Source organism: Anthonomus grandis, chromosome 1, assembly GCF_022605725.1.
Source record: "Anthonomus grandis grandis chromosome 1, icAntGran1.3, whole genome shotgun sequence".
Lineage (NCBI taxonomy): Eukaryota > Metazoa > Arthropoda > Insecta > Coleoptera > Curculionidae > Anthonomus > Anthonomus grandis.
Window position 1 is genome coordinate 13369640 of NC_065546.1, and position 14466 is coordinate 13384105.

The window sequence follows — 14466 nt, forward strand, 5'->3', positions numbered from 1 at the left end:
AAAATAAAGGTATATTATTCCTTGAGCTGGCTTTTGCTTAAAAGTCTAAGCCAAGTTTGCTTTATGTTTATCAAACTATCTACTTTAAATCTTGCACCATTATTTAGACTTTTAATAAAGCTACTAAATTGTAGTAAAATATAAAAAAATAAAATTAAATTTTTTACTAAAAACGTAACAAAGTAACTCTAGTATATTAAGATTTAATTTTATATAACATATTTAATTATTTTTTTTCTGATATCAGCTGCACTACAAAATAGGAATAAGCTATGCAATAAAATAGCGCAACAAATTTTATATTTTATTTAGCGTTCGAGGCTTGACTAGTAGGGTGAATATTTTAAACAAGCTTTTACAATATTATGTTATTGTTTGTATCAGTCTATTAAATGAGGTGAAAAGTCTTACCCAAATATTTAATACCGAATTCAAAGCCAACTGAAATCATAACTATTTTCCGCAAATACAGAAAAACATCACTTTTTCAAAAACACTAATTAATTAAAAAGTCCCACCACTATCTTCATTAAGTGTATCTGTTAAAAAAGGTAAACATCAAAATAATATTTTATTTTCCGATCGATTTGTTTTATTTATAAATCTCTCGAGGTAGTTTTCAACGAATCTTAATTTGTTTAACATTGTTATCTTTAAATTGATATCTTCTCCACACTCCAGCCTAATACTCTTGAACAATCAATCATACTTTATTTTAGCAGTGGCGTAGTTTATCTAGATATAGCGTTTGTTATATTTTAGGTTAAGTTTTTACCAACGAAATAGTTAAAAAATAATTTTTTTTTTTACTTAAAGTTAAATTAATACCCAAATAAACATAAATAATACGTTAAAGATAGCCAGAATACAAATTTGTCAATATATTAAGAATCTCTCTCTTGTCTACGTTACTGCTTTTATAATTATTTTAGGTTAATAATATTAATGAATTTAAATCATATAATGTTTTACGTTTTTATATGAATATTGCATGTAACAAAATTTTTACATTCTATTAATTTCTCTTGAAGTAATAAAAATTGTGTAAGTAATTAAATATAATCAATTACTAATACCTAAATAATATCAACTAATAATTCAACATGTTAGTCTAAATAGAGTATAGTAGTAGTACATAAAATTTAATAAAGGTAAATTAAAATGATAAAAAATAATATAAAGAAAAATAGTTCTTATGTTTTTTCTCCATAAATAAATTTTCTAAATCTGTTTCTAGAGGGACACTTTTTATTGCGAATTTTGTAAAATGTCTGGTATTTTTCTGTCTTAAATTGCCTCAATACTTGCCTACCTTGATATCACGCATCCATTATAAAATAAAAGAGTTTTCGGGTTGCAACAAGACATTATAATTCAACTAAAAATTTTGTTTACGATAGTCTCTAATCTTAAGATTTTGCAGTATCTTTACGATGTTAATAGAAACTATATAAGTAAGACAGTTATAGTAATATCCACAATAATCTTAAGTGCTGCATATTATAACTTAAGAATTATTTTTTAATTTCAAAGTTAAAACACATATTTGAAGTTCTTCGGACAGGATCTCCTTGTTACGGCTTGCTGACGGCAGGTCGACGATCGTTTCTTCACATCGGCCTTCCTTAGTTTGATAAGAGTGGAAGAAGGCGCTATTCTGTTTTTTTACGTGACCTGCTTTGCCAGGTTTCCAACACTCTTTCCAGTTCTGAAGTCACTTACCGGACACGAGCCCGGCCCTTGTTCCTGGTAGCCCCGAATCAAGAGCCCGTGTTAGTGCGTCTTCTAGCTTAGGTAGTTTTGTTAGTAGTAAATACTGTCTCATTTCATCACCATCCTAGAGTGCTTGGATTGCCAAACGTTCCATGATTCTTTCTGGGAAATCTGGATATGCCAGTCGAAGCTAAGGTGCAATGTCAGCTTCGAATTTTTCAACTGTATGTATTTGAGTTAAACATACAGTTGAAAAACTAAACCATGACTTAGGTAAGAAACACCATTAATTCCCAAAAATATTCTTAAACAATTATGGAAATTAGGCCTTATTAGGTAATATTTTTTAAATATTGATTGAATTGTGCACAAGTCGGTGCACCAATTCAATATCTTTTTTTAATACAACCAAGATAATTTTATTAATCACGAACTAGATTTCTTGATCAAATCGCGTAATGAATACATCCGTAATAAATCATAAAGTTATAATGCTTAGCTCCCAACTTTTTTATAATAACATAATTTTTCACTTAGTATTAGCGTTTTTTTTCTTCAGATTAAAAAAAAAAAACAAAAATTAAAAAAAGTAATTACAATGGAGTAATTCTTGCTTTTAAAAGCAGCATTTATGGTGGAAATTTGGTTTTGTTAATTAATTTAGCACCCTTTGCGATACTCTATACTATTTTCTACCTGGAATTTGCGCTATATTTTGAATTACCGCCCTTTTCACTTTACATAATAAAATTTTATGTTATACAGATTCCCTAATTAACTAAGAATACTGTATAAAAAACTGTTTATACAATTTTACACAAAATATTTAATAGTTATTGCACTGTTTCTCACACAATGCCTAAATGTGGGTTCCAGGGTTATGATTATTAGCCTTTATTAGGGCACGCAAAGAAAACGCAGCTTTATATCGTTAAACCCAGCTTTAGTATTGAAAGATAAATCAATGTCATAATTGACAACTAATTTAATCTATAACCTCAATTCAAAAAAAAAAATACAAAGACAGTAATGCTCTAATACTTAAGTTATAATTATGAAATTTAAAATTATGAGAAAGAAAATAAAGTAAAATTTAGCACTTAATACTTATTCAATTGTACATCTGATAATACCTCGCATATACGTATATACTCAGTTTCCAATTTCAAATCTAATCAGTGATGGTGGTTATATAAACAATTTTGCTAAATTGAATTTAAAATCTGTGATCATTTCTACATATTAATTAAAAAAAAAAATCTATAAATTGCGACGAACCGATAAATCAATACCTGAAGAAACCAAGCCAAAAAGAAAAAGGAGCTACCTGAAATTCTGAGTCTCTCCGACGTGTAGCAGGGCCCACCTGATCTGAATGGGGCTCCTTTGTTGGCAGCTATACGTTTGGGTCAAAAGAGGCAGCAGCAGATCGACCAGTTAGGATGCTTCCAGAATGTCTAGCAGGTAGTGGAAGGCAATCGGTATTAGGTGTAGCCGATTGGAAGGAATGCAGGTTCCGGAGGTGATGATCCAAGCGACTTGATGTGGTAACACGTGGAGTAGCAAGTGAGGTGGAAGCAGTAACAATAAAAATGCAGCAAAAGCAGAAGCAGAGGATAAGCAGAAGGTACAGGAAGGCCGAAGATGGAATGTGGCCTTTTCTGGGGTTTATTTAACACAACAAAAACAAGAAGCCCTATAAACTCTTAGGCCTACTTAGAAAATCAGCAATTAAGCTATCCTAGCACATACTAGTAACTACAAAAAAATTAGGCTAAGATAGGGTCTACCTTTTCACATCCGCATTAAGCGAAACTATCTGTCATACTCTAGAACCAGATAAAGAATGAATCTATTAAAAACAGGATTGTCAGTTCCCTCCAAATTTTAAGGAATGCATTTATCTGTCAAGTACCTAGGTGTTGACATGCTGGGTTTAACTACTGGGTACTATCTGGTACCAACATTGGTTTAAGTAATTTGCAACTATGGAGCAATCTATAACTTGAGGCCATGGTTTAGCAACAATAATTTACAAAAAAAAAACTGACAGACCAGATTGACATTAACATTCTTATCACTATTGATCCTTATGATTTGAACAAAATAAACAAATAGTTAATAAGTGCTCAGTATTCATTAAAATCTAAAATAGGCCAAATTGACCTGCAAGGTAAAATCAATGCAAAATCAATGGCAGTTCTTAATTCTATTCAATCAACAAAACAATGAAACAATATCCCATATTATTATTTACTTTCCTCATCCAATAATGGTTTTCCTTGCGTTTCAGATCGGGTATGTTAGGAGGGACCATCTTAACGGTATATCATATCTGTGTAGCATGTATATTTATGTATGATTTTTAAATAAATTATTTTATGAAACTATGGTTGAGATTTACTTTATCTTGGTAAAAAAAATTAATAAATCAATTAATATATCTGTTGGAGATTAAACCTGTAACACACCCCTCCTTCCTGAAAAGGAAGTTTACCTGAAACTTGCAATGAAAATTCAATCCCTAATAAAGAAAAACTAATCTAACTAAATAACTAATAAGAGAAATCCTAACTTGAAAATACTTAATATAATACAACATTATAAGAACCCTCAAAATAACTACAAAGAAACGAATCTATTATAATAATTAATTTACGCTGACTTATAACTTAGATACTAACATTAGATTTGATCTTGAACGTTATTATCAGGTGGATGTGCCTTTAAATCTTTAGCATGCCAAACTCCACGACAACGGCCTGTCAAGTCCGAAACTTCGTAGGACCATGGAGAGAGAATTTTGCTGATCTTGTAGGGCCCAAGATATTTAGGCGCGAACTTTGAAGTAAAGTTTTTGGCAGCATTAGAGATAACATAATTTCTCTGCCATACCTCCTGACCAAGTTGAAAACGCTCATCGCGATGCCGTAAGTTATAACGCCTACTACGTTGCTCGCAAGCCCTTTTTAGTCTTTTCTGAACATCGACAAATACCTTTTCTAATGTTTTCGATCGCAAAGTTGGGTCGGAATCATTAGGGTTAGAAGGAGAAATTAAAGTCGGGGTGGGACACAGAAATCGAAGTTCTCTACCAAAAATTACAAAGTTTGGGGTTAGACCCGTAACTTCGTGTCTTGCTGATCGGATTGCACAACCTGCCTTAGCCAAAATTAGATCCCACGTCCTATGATCCTCATCAACATAGCTTGAGATTATGGTTTTTAGAACACGGTGGACACGCTCTACAGGGTTAGCCTGCGGGTGGTAATTAGCAGTATAACGTATTTGGATACCATACTCTTGCATTTTATTTTGGAAAGCCCCACTACGAAACTGAGGTCCATTGTCGGCAATGATTCTATCAGGGATTCCGTAAACCAAAAGTACATGGTCCTCGAGCCATTTTAATATACTGCTGGCGGTAGCCACTCGTAAAGGAAAGAAGAGAGGATACTTACTGAACAAATCATATACTGACAATACGAAGGAATATCCAGAACGAGAACGAGGCAAGGGACCCACAAGGTCTACACTGAGGATTTGCCAAGGTCTAGTCAAGGTTGGTTGTGGACTAAGAAGGTGGCCAGAAGAGACTTTTTGAAGAGGTTTAGTCCTTAAGCAAGTGTGACATCGGGCAATATACCTAGCTACGTCACACTTCATATTTGGCCAGTAATATTTCTGTGAAATACGGGAAAGAGTCTTAAACACTCCAAGATGACCACAGGTGGGAGGATCGTGATGTGCCTTTATGACATCAGATCGTTGATTTCGTAGTACAATCTGCAACCAAGCATCGTCAGGATTATCTAAAGCGGGGTATTTTGACTAAGTGCGCTTATAGAGCTTATTATTAGAAATCCACCATAGTGGGTACTTAGATGGTTGCTCTTTAACGCGTTTTAGCATGCGGGAATACCACTTGTCGATCAGAAAAGAAGAATCGTTCGTTGACATGGCATTCAGAGGTGCTACCTCATCTACCACTGGTACCGAACGAGATAATGCATCGGGGACGATGTTGTCTTTACCCTTACGATGAACTATGTCAAAATCGTATTGTTGTAGCCTTACAGCCCATCGAGCAATGCGACCAACAGGATCTTTGATTGAATTAACCACTTAAGACTATAGTGGTCAGTTACCACTGTAAAATGGCTACCTTCCACATATGGTCTGAGTTTTTCGATGGCGAAAATGACAGCCAAACATTCCTTTTCTGTTGTGCTATATCGACGCTCGTTTTTGGTAAGAGACCTACTTAGGAAACAAATAGCGTGCTCTTCGTCACCTTGAACCTGATAAAGGACAGCTCCAAGTCCAAAATCGGAAGCGTCACATTGGATAATAAAAGGAAGATCAAAATCTGGACATGATAAAACCGGTGCGCTGACCAGTTTCTCTTTAATAGTATTAAAAGCATTTTCACATTCAGGACTCCATACAAACTTTACGTTCTTCATGGTCAATGCGGTCAAGGGAGATACTATCGTGGAAAAATTAGGGACAAACCTCCGATACCAAAATGCGAGTCCAACAATTCTTCTAATATCAGTAACAGTCTTGGGGGTTGGTATACGCAGAATAGCCTCAATCTTATCGGGGTCCACTAGTAGACCGGAAGAATTAACAATGTACCCCAAATATTTTAACTCGGGTTTACAAAAGGTACACTTCTCTCTGTTAAGAGTTAGACCTGCCTTAACGATCCTCTGTATGACCTCACGTAAAACACGAATATGTTCCTCGAACGACGGGGTGGAAATGATTACGTCGTCAAGATAGACGAAGACGTATGGCTCCAAGTCAACACCAATAACAGAATCGATCAGTCTTTGCCACACTGCAGGGGCATTAGTCAACCCAAAGGGCATACGGGTAAATTGGAAAAGTCCTCTAGTAGGGACTGTAAATGCAGTAAGAGGGCGAGATTCTGGTGCAATAGGTATTTGCCAATACGCGGACTTAATATCCAACGTACTAAGGAACTTGGCATCTCTTAATTTATCTAAAGTGGCAGAAACAAAAGGTATGGGATAACTGTCTTTGATGGTTACACGATTTAAAGCGCGATAATCGACACAAAAACGCCATTCGCCAGTTTTTTTCTTAACCATTACTATTGGAGATGACCAGGGTGAAATAGATGGTTCCACAATACCATTGGCAATCATTTGTTTCAATTCATTATTGACATCCTTTTGAAGGGCACGGGAAAGAGGATACTAGCGCTGTTTGATAGGTGCTGAATTTGTCCTAATTTCTAGCTTGACCAAATTAGTACAACCCAATGTTGAACTCATGTTGGAAAAGACATCCTCGATAAGTCGATCGAGAGTTCCTTTTTGTGTTGAAGTCAGAGTATCAACGGATTGAATTGCGGCAGTTTCGTGACAGTAGTATGGAGCAACATCTTTAAAATGCCATTCTCCAGTGTTAAGGTCAGGTATGATCCCCATACGAGTCCAAAAATCAATACCTAAGATCAAGGAATGGGGTAGGGAGGGAACAACCAAAACATCCATAAGGACTACGCGAGTGCGAAGCCTCATAGGTAAGGTCACAATTCCTTTTATTGAACATTGTTGTCCATTGGCTACAGTGCACTCAGTGGCCCCAGATTGTTTAAGGGTGCAATAAGTAGACAAAACAGACCATCCGGCAAAACCAATAATAGTTCGAGATGCTCCACTATCAAGTAAACCTAATAGTGATTTTCCAAAAATGTCTATGTGCAGATAGGGACGCTCATCACCTTTGGCATGTGCCAAGACGAAATCAAGGACGGCAGAAGTACGAACATGTTTGGATAGACCAATAGCCGATTGCGATTCAAAAGATAGGCAAGAGGGACGGCCTATGCTCTTGCCGATGCCTCGTTTTTTGAGCATGTTGGACAAGTCTTTGCACTAACGTCTCTCTTTCCGCATCGGAAACAAAAGAACGTTTTGGGCTTAGAACATTTACGAAAACGATGTCCGCTGTCACCGCAATTCCAGCAGGTTACAACAGAAGAAACTGCATCTATAGAAGTTGAATAAGCCGAATGATTATTAGGAATAATCGGCTTAACATTAATAGGCTCTGAATAAGACTCAATTGACGCTACGTGATGACTGGGTTTTCTGTAGGCAAGTTCAGGTTCTAATAGCTGTCTAATGTTTGTGGGGGGTGGGACAAATCTCTGCACTCTGGCTTCGGTCTCTTCAATTGCTCGACTTAACCTAGTCAACTCGTGAAGATCATGGATTTCATGGGTAGCAAGCCTACTTTGAATATAAGGAAGTAAATTTCGACGAATAAGGTTAAGTTTGACTGATTCGGAGAGACTTTCTAAAAGTTTTCGAAATAGACTCTCCATTGCGACAATAAACGTAAGGACGCGTTCTTGTGATCCTTGGGTGCGTCTACGTATTTCATCCCACAAACCATATTCATAGTCATAAGGCCGAAAGGAATCTTTCAATTTAGTTACTAAATCATCCCAACTGGCAAATTTATTGGTACGATACCAAAGAAGGGCATCGCCAGTAAACAACTCTGGTGCAGACCGGAGTAACTGCTCCTTAAGTACACCTCGAGATAAACGTATTTCCTCAACTCTCTCTAGAAAGTCGTTAACACTAGTCTGTCCATTAAACTTAATATTCCATCGAAACACATCATGTGTATGGTATGAGGGATGCGATAGTTGTCTCGGCTCACGCCCGTAAGTTCGATTCGATGTGTCCGTCGGAGAAAAATTTACTTCTTCCAAATGACGAACTAAGTCGTTGATTGGTATGGACTGGGACAAGTTGTCTCCATGAGCAGTGGAGTTTGCTGGAGGAGATGCATGAACCACGGGGGGTCCAAAACGAACCTGTGATTGACGACTCATTGATTGAGACTCATTTGCTGAACTCACTGGATAACAGTTAATTTGACTTACAGGAGGTTGTGATATAGGATTCGAAGATATTGAGGACTTTGCATTAAGTTCATTTCCGGAAGACTGAAAGACTCTGGATCCGTCGCGCTGCATGAAACGACCATAGGAAGGTCTTGACTCAGATGTACTTGACGTTCTCTGCTGAGGATTAAAATAAGGACAACTGCTTTGAGCAAGCTCCAATAAATCCTGGAGTGGAGGTCTAGACTGTTGTGTCAAAGACGGATTGGAAGTAGTCCCATAGGGTACTGCATCGCTATGAGATTCAATCTGAGGCAACTCCCTATTAATAGCTGAATGTGCAAAGGACGTAGAAGTACCAGACTGGAAATTATTCAAATGGATCGACTGCTCTGCAACCTCGCATTGTGAAGTCGATGCGGCAGCAACATTGGAATTAACACGTTCCACTTCAAGTTCTTCAACAGGTGTAGATTCCTCATCACTCAAAACAATTAAGTCATTTGAAACTACTAAGTTGTCTCCTGTATTTAAGGATTCATGGGATTCGTGAGATGGAGTGGCTCCTGTTACGGTAATGGCTGGTGGTTTGTTGGCATAAGAGCAAGAAGGGATGATACCTTGAGAAGCAAGATTAAGATCACCAAAAAGCTTAGTGTATGAACTTACAATCTCATTTTTTAAAACCGACTCTACTTCTGACACAGCATGGACTCGATTGATACGCTGGTACAAATGCAACAAGAGGGTATTAATCCGTTTGGATTCTCCATCACAATAATCCTTTCCGAGAGTCTTAATATCCCGTTCAATAGATATTAATTTACTACGACAAAGGCAAAGCTCACTATCCGTGTCGAAGGCAGTGGAACTAGGAGCATCAATGTGTTTCTCTCGTTCCAACCGCAAGGACTCACGAAGACTGGTCCGTTTTTGAGCGAAAGAACCGGTTAATGGGAGACCTCGAATGTGTAACTCATATTTTAGTTCCTCACCACCTAGATAATTACCATCCATTTCAAATGTTAAAATAGAGGGACAAAAAAAATATATATATTTATAGATATATTATATATAATTTAATAACGTTAATCAAACAAATAAGCCAAAAAAAAAATTAAAAGGAAAACACGATTAAGCATCCAAAGGACCGCCCCACCCTTTCCTAAGAAAAAAAAATAAAAAAAAAAGGAATCAAAGTCCAACAGCAAATACACTACGTATAAGAGCAGTTAAGACTATAGTTATATTTATCATTCAGACCTACTAATAAGAAGTAAGAATAGTCAGGTACTTCAAAAAAATAAATAAATAAATTTAAAAAAAAAAACCAAAAGAAGTCTTAAAAATCAATGAAAGGTAATACCAGTAAATAAGCTTATTATACACACCTACTGCAGTACTGCGCATGAACAGATTTAAACAAAAAATCAAAGAAAAAAAAATATTAAAAAAAAAACAAAATATTTAAAAACTTTTCGATTATGTTAATCACTCATAATTCATTCAACAAATAGATGTTCGCATTAAAGAAAAATTACATAATCAAAGTTCGAACAATTTATTTAAAGCAAATTAAACTATAATAAAAGAAAATAAAAAAGAAAATATATATCTCTATGATACTTTATAAAGTACTGCTTCTTCTCGACAATACCTCTATTCAAGAATTAAAAGAAAAATGTTTTTCCTTTTCTTCCCTTTTTTTTTTCACACCACCCTGTAATCCTATAACACTTGTATCATTTATCCTTCCCTACAACACCTGGATATTTCCTTGGTTTTTGGTAATTGGTCACCAACCTAAATAAAATGTATTGATAATTCTCTTTTTTTTTTTTAAATGAGAAGAAACACTGAACTGATGAAAACGTCAAAAAAAATAAGAATGGTAAAGTCAACCTTCTAAAACAACTAATCAAAATCAACTGCTAATGTTTAATATAATCAAAAGTCATTAGAAAAAAAAAATTGGTAAAGCATGAACTGACACGTTAGGCGCCAAATTTATTGCACTGTTTCTCACACAATGCCTAAATGTGGGTTCCAGGGTTATGATTGTGCCTTTATTAGGGCACGCAAAGAAAACGCAGCTTTATATCGTTAAACCCAGCTTTAGTATTGAAAGATAAATCAATGTCATAATTGACAACTAATTTAATCTATAACCTCAATTCAAAAAAAAAAAAATACAAAGACAGTAATGCTCTAATACTTAAGTTATAATTATGAAATTTAAAATTATGAGAAAGAAAATAAAGTAAAATTTAGCACTTAATACTTATTCAATTGTACATCTGATAATACCTCGCATATACGTATATACTCAGTTCCCAATTTCAAATCAAATCAGTGATGGTGGTTATATAAACAGTTTTGCTAAATTGAATTTAAAATCTGTGATCATTTCTACATATTAATTCAAAAAAAAAAATCTATAAATTGCGACGAACCGATAAATCAATACCTGAAGAAACCAAGCCAAAAAGAAAAAGGGGCTACCTGAAATTCTGAGTCTCTCCGACGTGTAGCAGGGCCCACCTGATCTGAATGGGGCTCCTTTGTTGGCAGCTATACGTTTGGGTCAAAAGAGGCAGCAGCAGATCGACCAGTTAGGATGCTTCCAGAATGTCTAGCAGGTAGTGGAAGGCAATCGGTATTAGGTGTAGCCGATTGGAAGGAATGCAGGTTCCGGAGGTGATGATCCAAGCGACTTGATGTGGTAACACGTGGAGTAGCAAGTGAGGTGGAAGCAGAAACAATAAAAATGCAGCAAAAGCAGAAGCAGAGGATAAGCAGAAGGTACAGGAAGGCCGAAGATGGAATGTGGCCTTTTCTGGGGTTTATTTAACACAACAAAAACAAGGAGCCCTATAAACTCTTAGGCCTACTTAGAAAATCAGCAATTAAGCTATCCTAGCACATACTAGTAACTACAAAAAAATTAGGCTAAGATAGGGTCTACCTTTTCACATCCGCATTAAGCGAAACTATCTGTCATACTCTAGAACCAGATAAAGAATGAATCTATTAAAAACAGGATTGTCAGTTCCCTCCAAATTTTAAGGAATGCATTTATCTGTCAAGTACCTACATAGGTGCTGACATGCTGGGTTTAACTACTGGGTACTATCTGGTACCAACATTGGTTTAAGTAATTTGCAACTATGGAGCAATCTATAACTTGAGGCCATGGTTTAGCAACAATAATTTACAAAAAAAAAAACTGACAGACCAGATTGACATTAACATTCTTATCACTATTGATCCTTATGATTTGAACAAAATAAACAAATAGTTAATAAGTGCTCAGTATTCATTAAAATCTAAAATAGGTCAAATTGACCTGCAAGGTAAAATCAATGCAAAATCAATGGCAGTTCTTAATTCTATTCAATCAACAAAACAATGAAACAATATCCCATATTATTATTTACTTTCCTCATCCAATAATGGTTTTCCTTGCGTTTCAGATCGGGTATGTTAGGAGGGACCATCTTAACGGTATATCATATCTGTGTAGTATGTATATTTATGTATGATTTTTAAATAAATTATTTTATGAAACTATGGTTGAGATTTACTTTATCTTGGTAAAAAAAATTAATAAATCAATTAATATATCTGTTGGAGATTAAACCTGTAACATAGTATTAGTCGAAATATTAAAAAGCATTTTATTTTATAACATTTAATTAAAGAAAAATATTTCTTTCAATTCTATTATTAATTCAAAATATAGTGTAACGCTGAGTCTTCACACCATATGAGTTCTAAAAGGTTGGCGAGAATAAATCGGAACAGCGCTCAGCCGAATATATAAGGAGCCGCATCGCCGATAATATACAGTTTATTGAAGAAAAGTTTGAAATACTGGGAAGATATTTAAAGAGTTGTTAATAAATAGATTAAAAATCAATATCTCTGGTAGTCGTGAGTAATTCGGTTCGTTTATACGTACAGTTTTTCCAGCAGTTTTGGCACGTTAAATCTTGCGATTCCAACACATCGTGTAAATGCAGGGTTCGTGGCGCGTGGAACGTCGCGTGGATCGCCGGTAAAGCCGGCCTCACACGACTGGTGTACTTGACAAGTACACCAATACTGGTATACTTGGCAAGTATCTCAGCTCAACACACCAATACACAAGCCATGGCGTTCACACGACGTGTGCATTGTTTGTTGATGTTGCTGTTAAATGTTCGTGGTAGTTGATGTAGGTGTTATATGAGTGTCGGCCATCATGAATAGAGTTTGTTCTGAAAATGTCGTATCTGCTGCAGCGTTTGTGGTTATGAGTGGGTGTTATTCAAAATTTAAAAAAAAAAAACAAATTAAGAAGAGAAGATGGTGGATGGTATCTTTAAAAAGAAGTCGAGAAAGGTAAGTAGTTACGTAAAAGGTACCACTTTATTAAAAAAGTTTTATTTAACTGATTTGACCGCCTGACTGTTGTCAGCATATACGAGTACATATATACAGGGTGACAATTTAAAAACTTGAAATGGCCATATCTTAGGAACAAAAAACTAAATAAAAAAAGGCTGAATACACTTTCTGTAAAATGAAGGGGGAACAAAAATAAGCATAATATCTCGTCCCTATCTACAGCACCTTAGACAGGGTGCGATACACCCCTAAAATCTTAAACAGAAAGGGGATCGAGTGATACATCATATTAAAGGTCTTTCAATTTTCTTTCCAAAAATACCATCAAACTTCAAATCCGTTTTGCCATTCCCAAAAGAACAGCTGTTAAAAATAGCCCATTTTTAATCTTTTAGAGATCATAGAGCAAAATCTGTTTAAGATAGAGCAAAATGGATTTCACATTCCTGTCTTAACTTTTCACTATCTATCTGGTGACGCTAATTGAACAACCTGTCAGTTGCCATTTTTTTTGACAATTGACAGGTTGTGAAATTAGCATCACCAGATAGGTATTAAGAAGTTAAGATAGGTTAAATTAGGTTAAATTAACCTAAAAAATTTCCATGTTCATTTCCACTCCATTTTCAAATGTCAAACGCAAAAAAGAACCCACTTTCTAGACCTACAGACCTACTCCCTACAATATTAGAATACACACTATGTAGTTTGACGAGGCCGAAAGGCACAGGCATACTACAGCTCGTATGAGCGCAACCACAAGTATAAAAATGCATGGAGTGGTCAAGTGTACCAATAATGGTAATCCCTTTGACTGGCGATAATTTTACCGACAGACGGCGGGACTCTGACCAGTACTCACCAGTCACCAATAATTGTACAAGTAAACCACTCACACGACATGGAAATTATTCGCCAGTGACAAATATTGGCCAAGTATACCAGTCGTGTGAGGCCGGCTTAAGGAGTAGACACCCAGCGCGAGTCGGCTAGCATTTACACAGACACGTCGGAACTCGCAGCGTAACGAAAGTAGCTTTATATTTAATTTCGATTTATAAAATGTCGTGGACAACGGAAAACTTGGAAAAATTTATTGAAATGTACCGAAGTTACCCTTGCTCGTGGAAAGTTCAAGCTGATGAGTATAAAAGAAAAATTTTAAAGATGCAGCCTACAAAGCTCTAGTAATTTTTTGTAAAGAGAGTGTTTACCGCGACGCAAATAAAGATTTCGTAATAAAAAAAATTCAAGGTATACGAGGTGCATTTAGGAAAGAAGTCAAGAAAATAAAGGAATCAAAAAGGAGTGGAAGTTCGGAAGACGACGTGCATAAACCCAACTTATGGTATTTTGATTTACTTCTATTCACCTTAGATGAGGACGAACCAGCGAAAAGTTTTAGTAATAATAACGAATAAAAAAGGTCATGACTTGGAAGAAGTCGACAAAGTACAGGAAGAAGGAGG

The 14466-nt window shown here is 35.6% G+C and overlaps 1 protein-coding gene across 3 annotated transcripts in view; it reads right to left on the bottom strand.

Annotated features, from left to right (window-relative positions):
• Window positions 1-14466, bottom strand: part of LOC126750633 (vasoactive intestinal polypeptide receptor 2-like) — a 263640-nt gene that overhangs the window by 93081 nt on the left and 156093 nt on the right. For 2 of the 3 annotated variants that reach the window (XM_050460305.1, XM_050460291.1), the window contains exon 1: window positions 412-580. The exons of the other annotated variant lie outside the window; for it this stretch is intronic. The gene's annotated coding sequence lies outside the window, so the exon portion shown is untranslated. Of the gene's footprint in view, window positions 1-411; window positions 581-14466 lie in introns of those variants that run through there. 3 annotated transcript variants of the gene reach the window in all.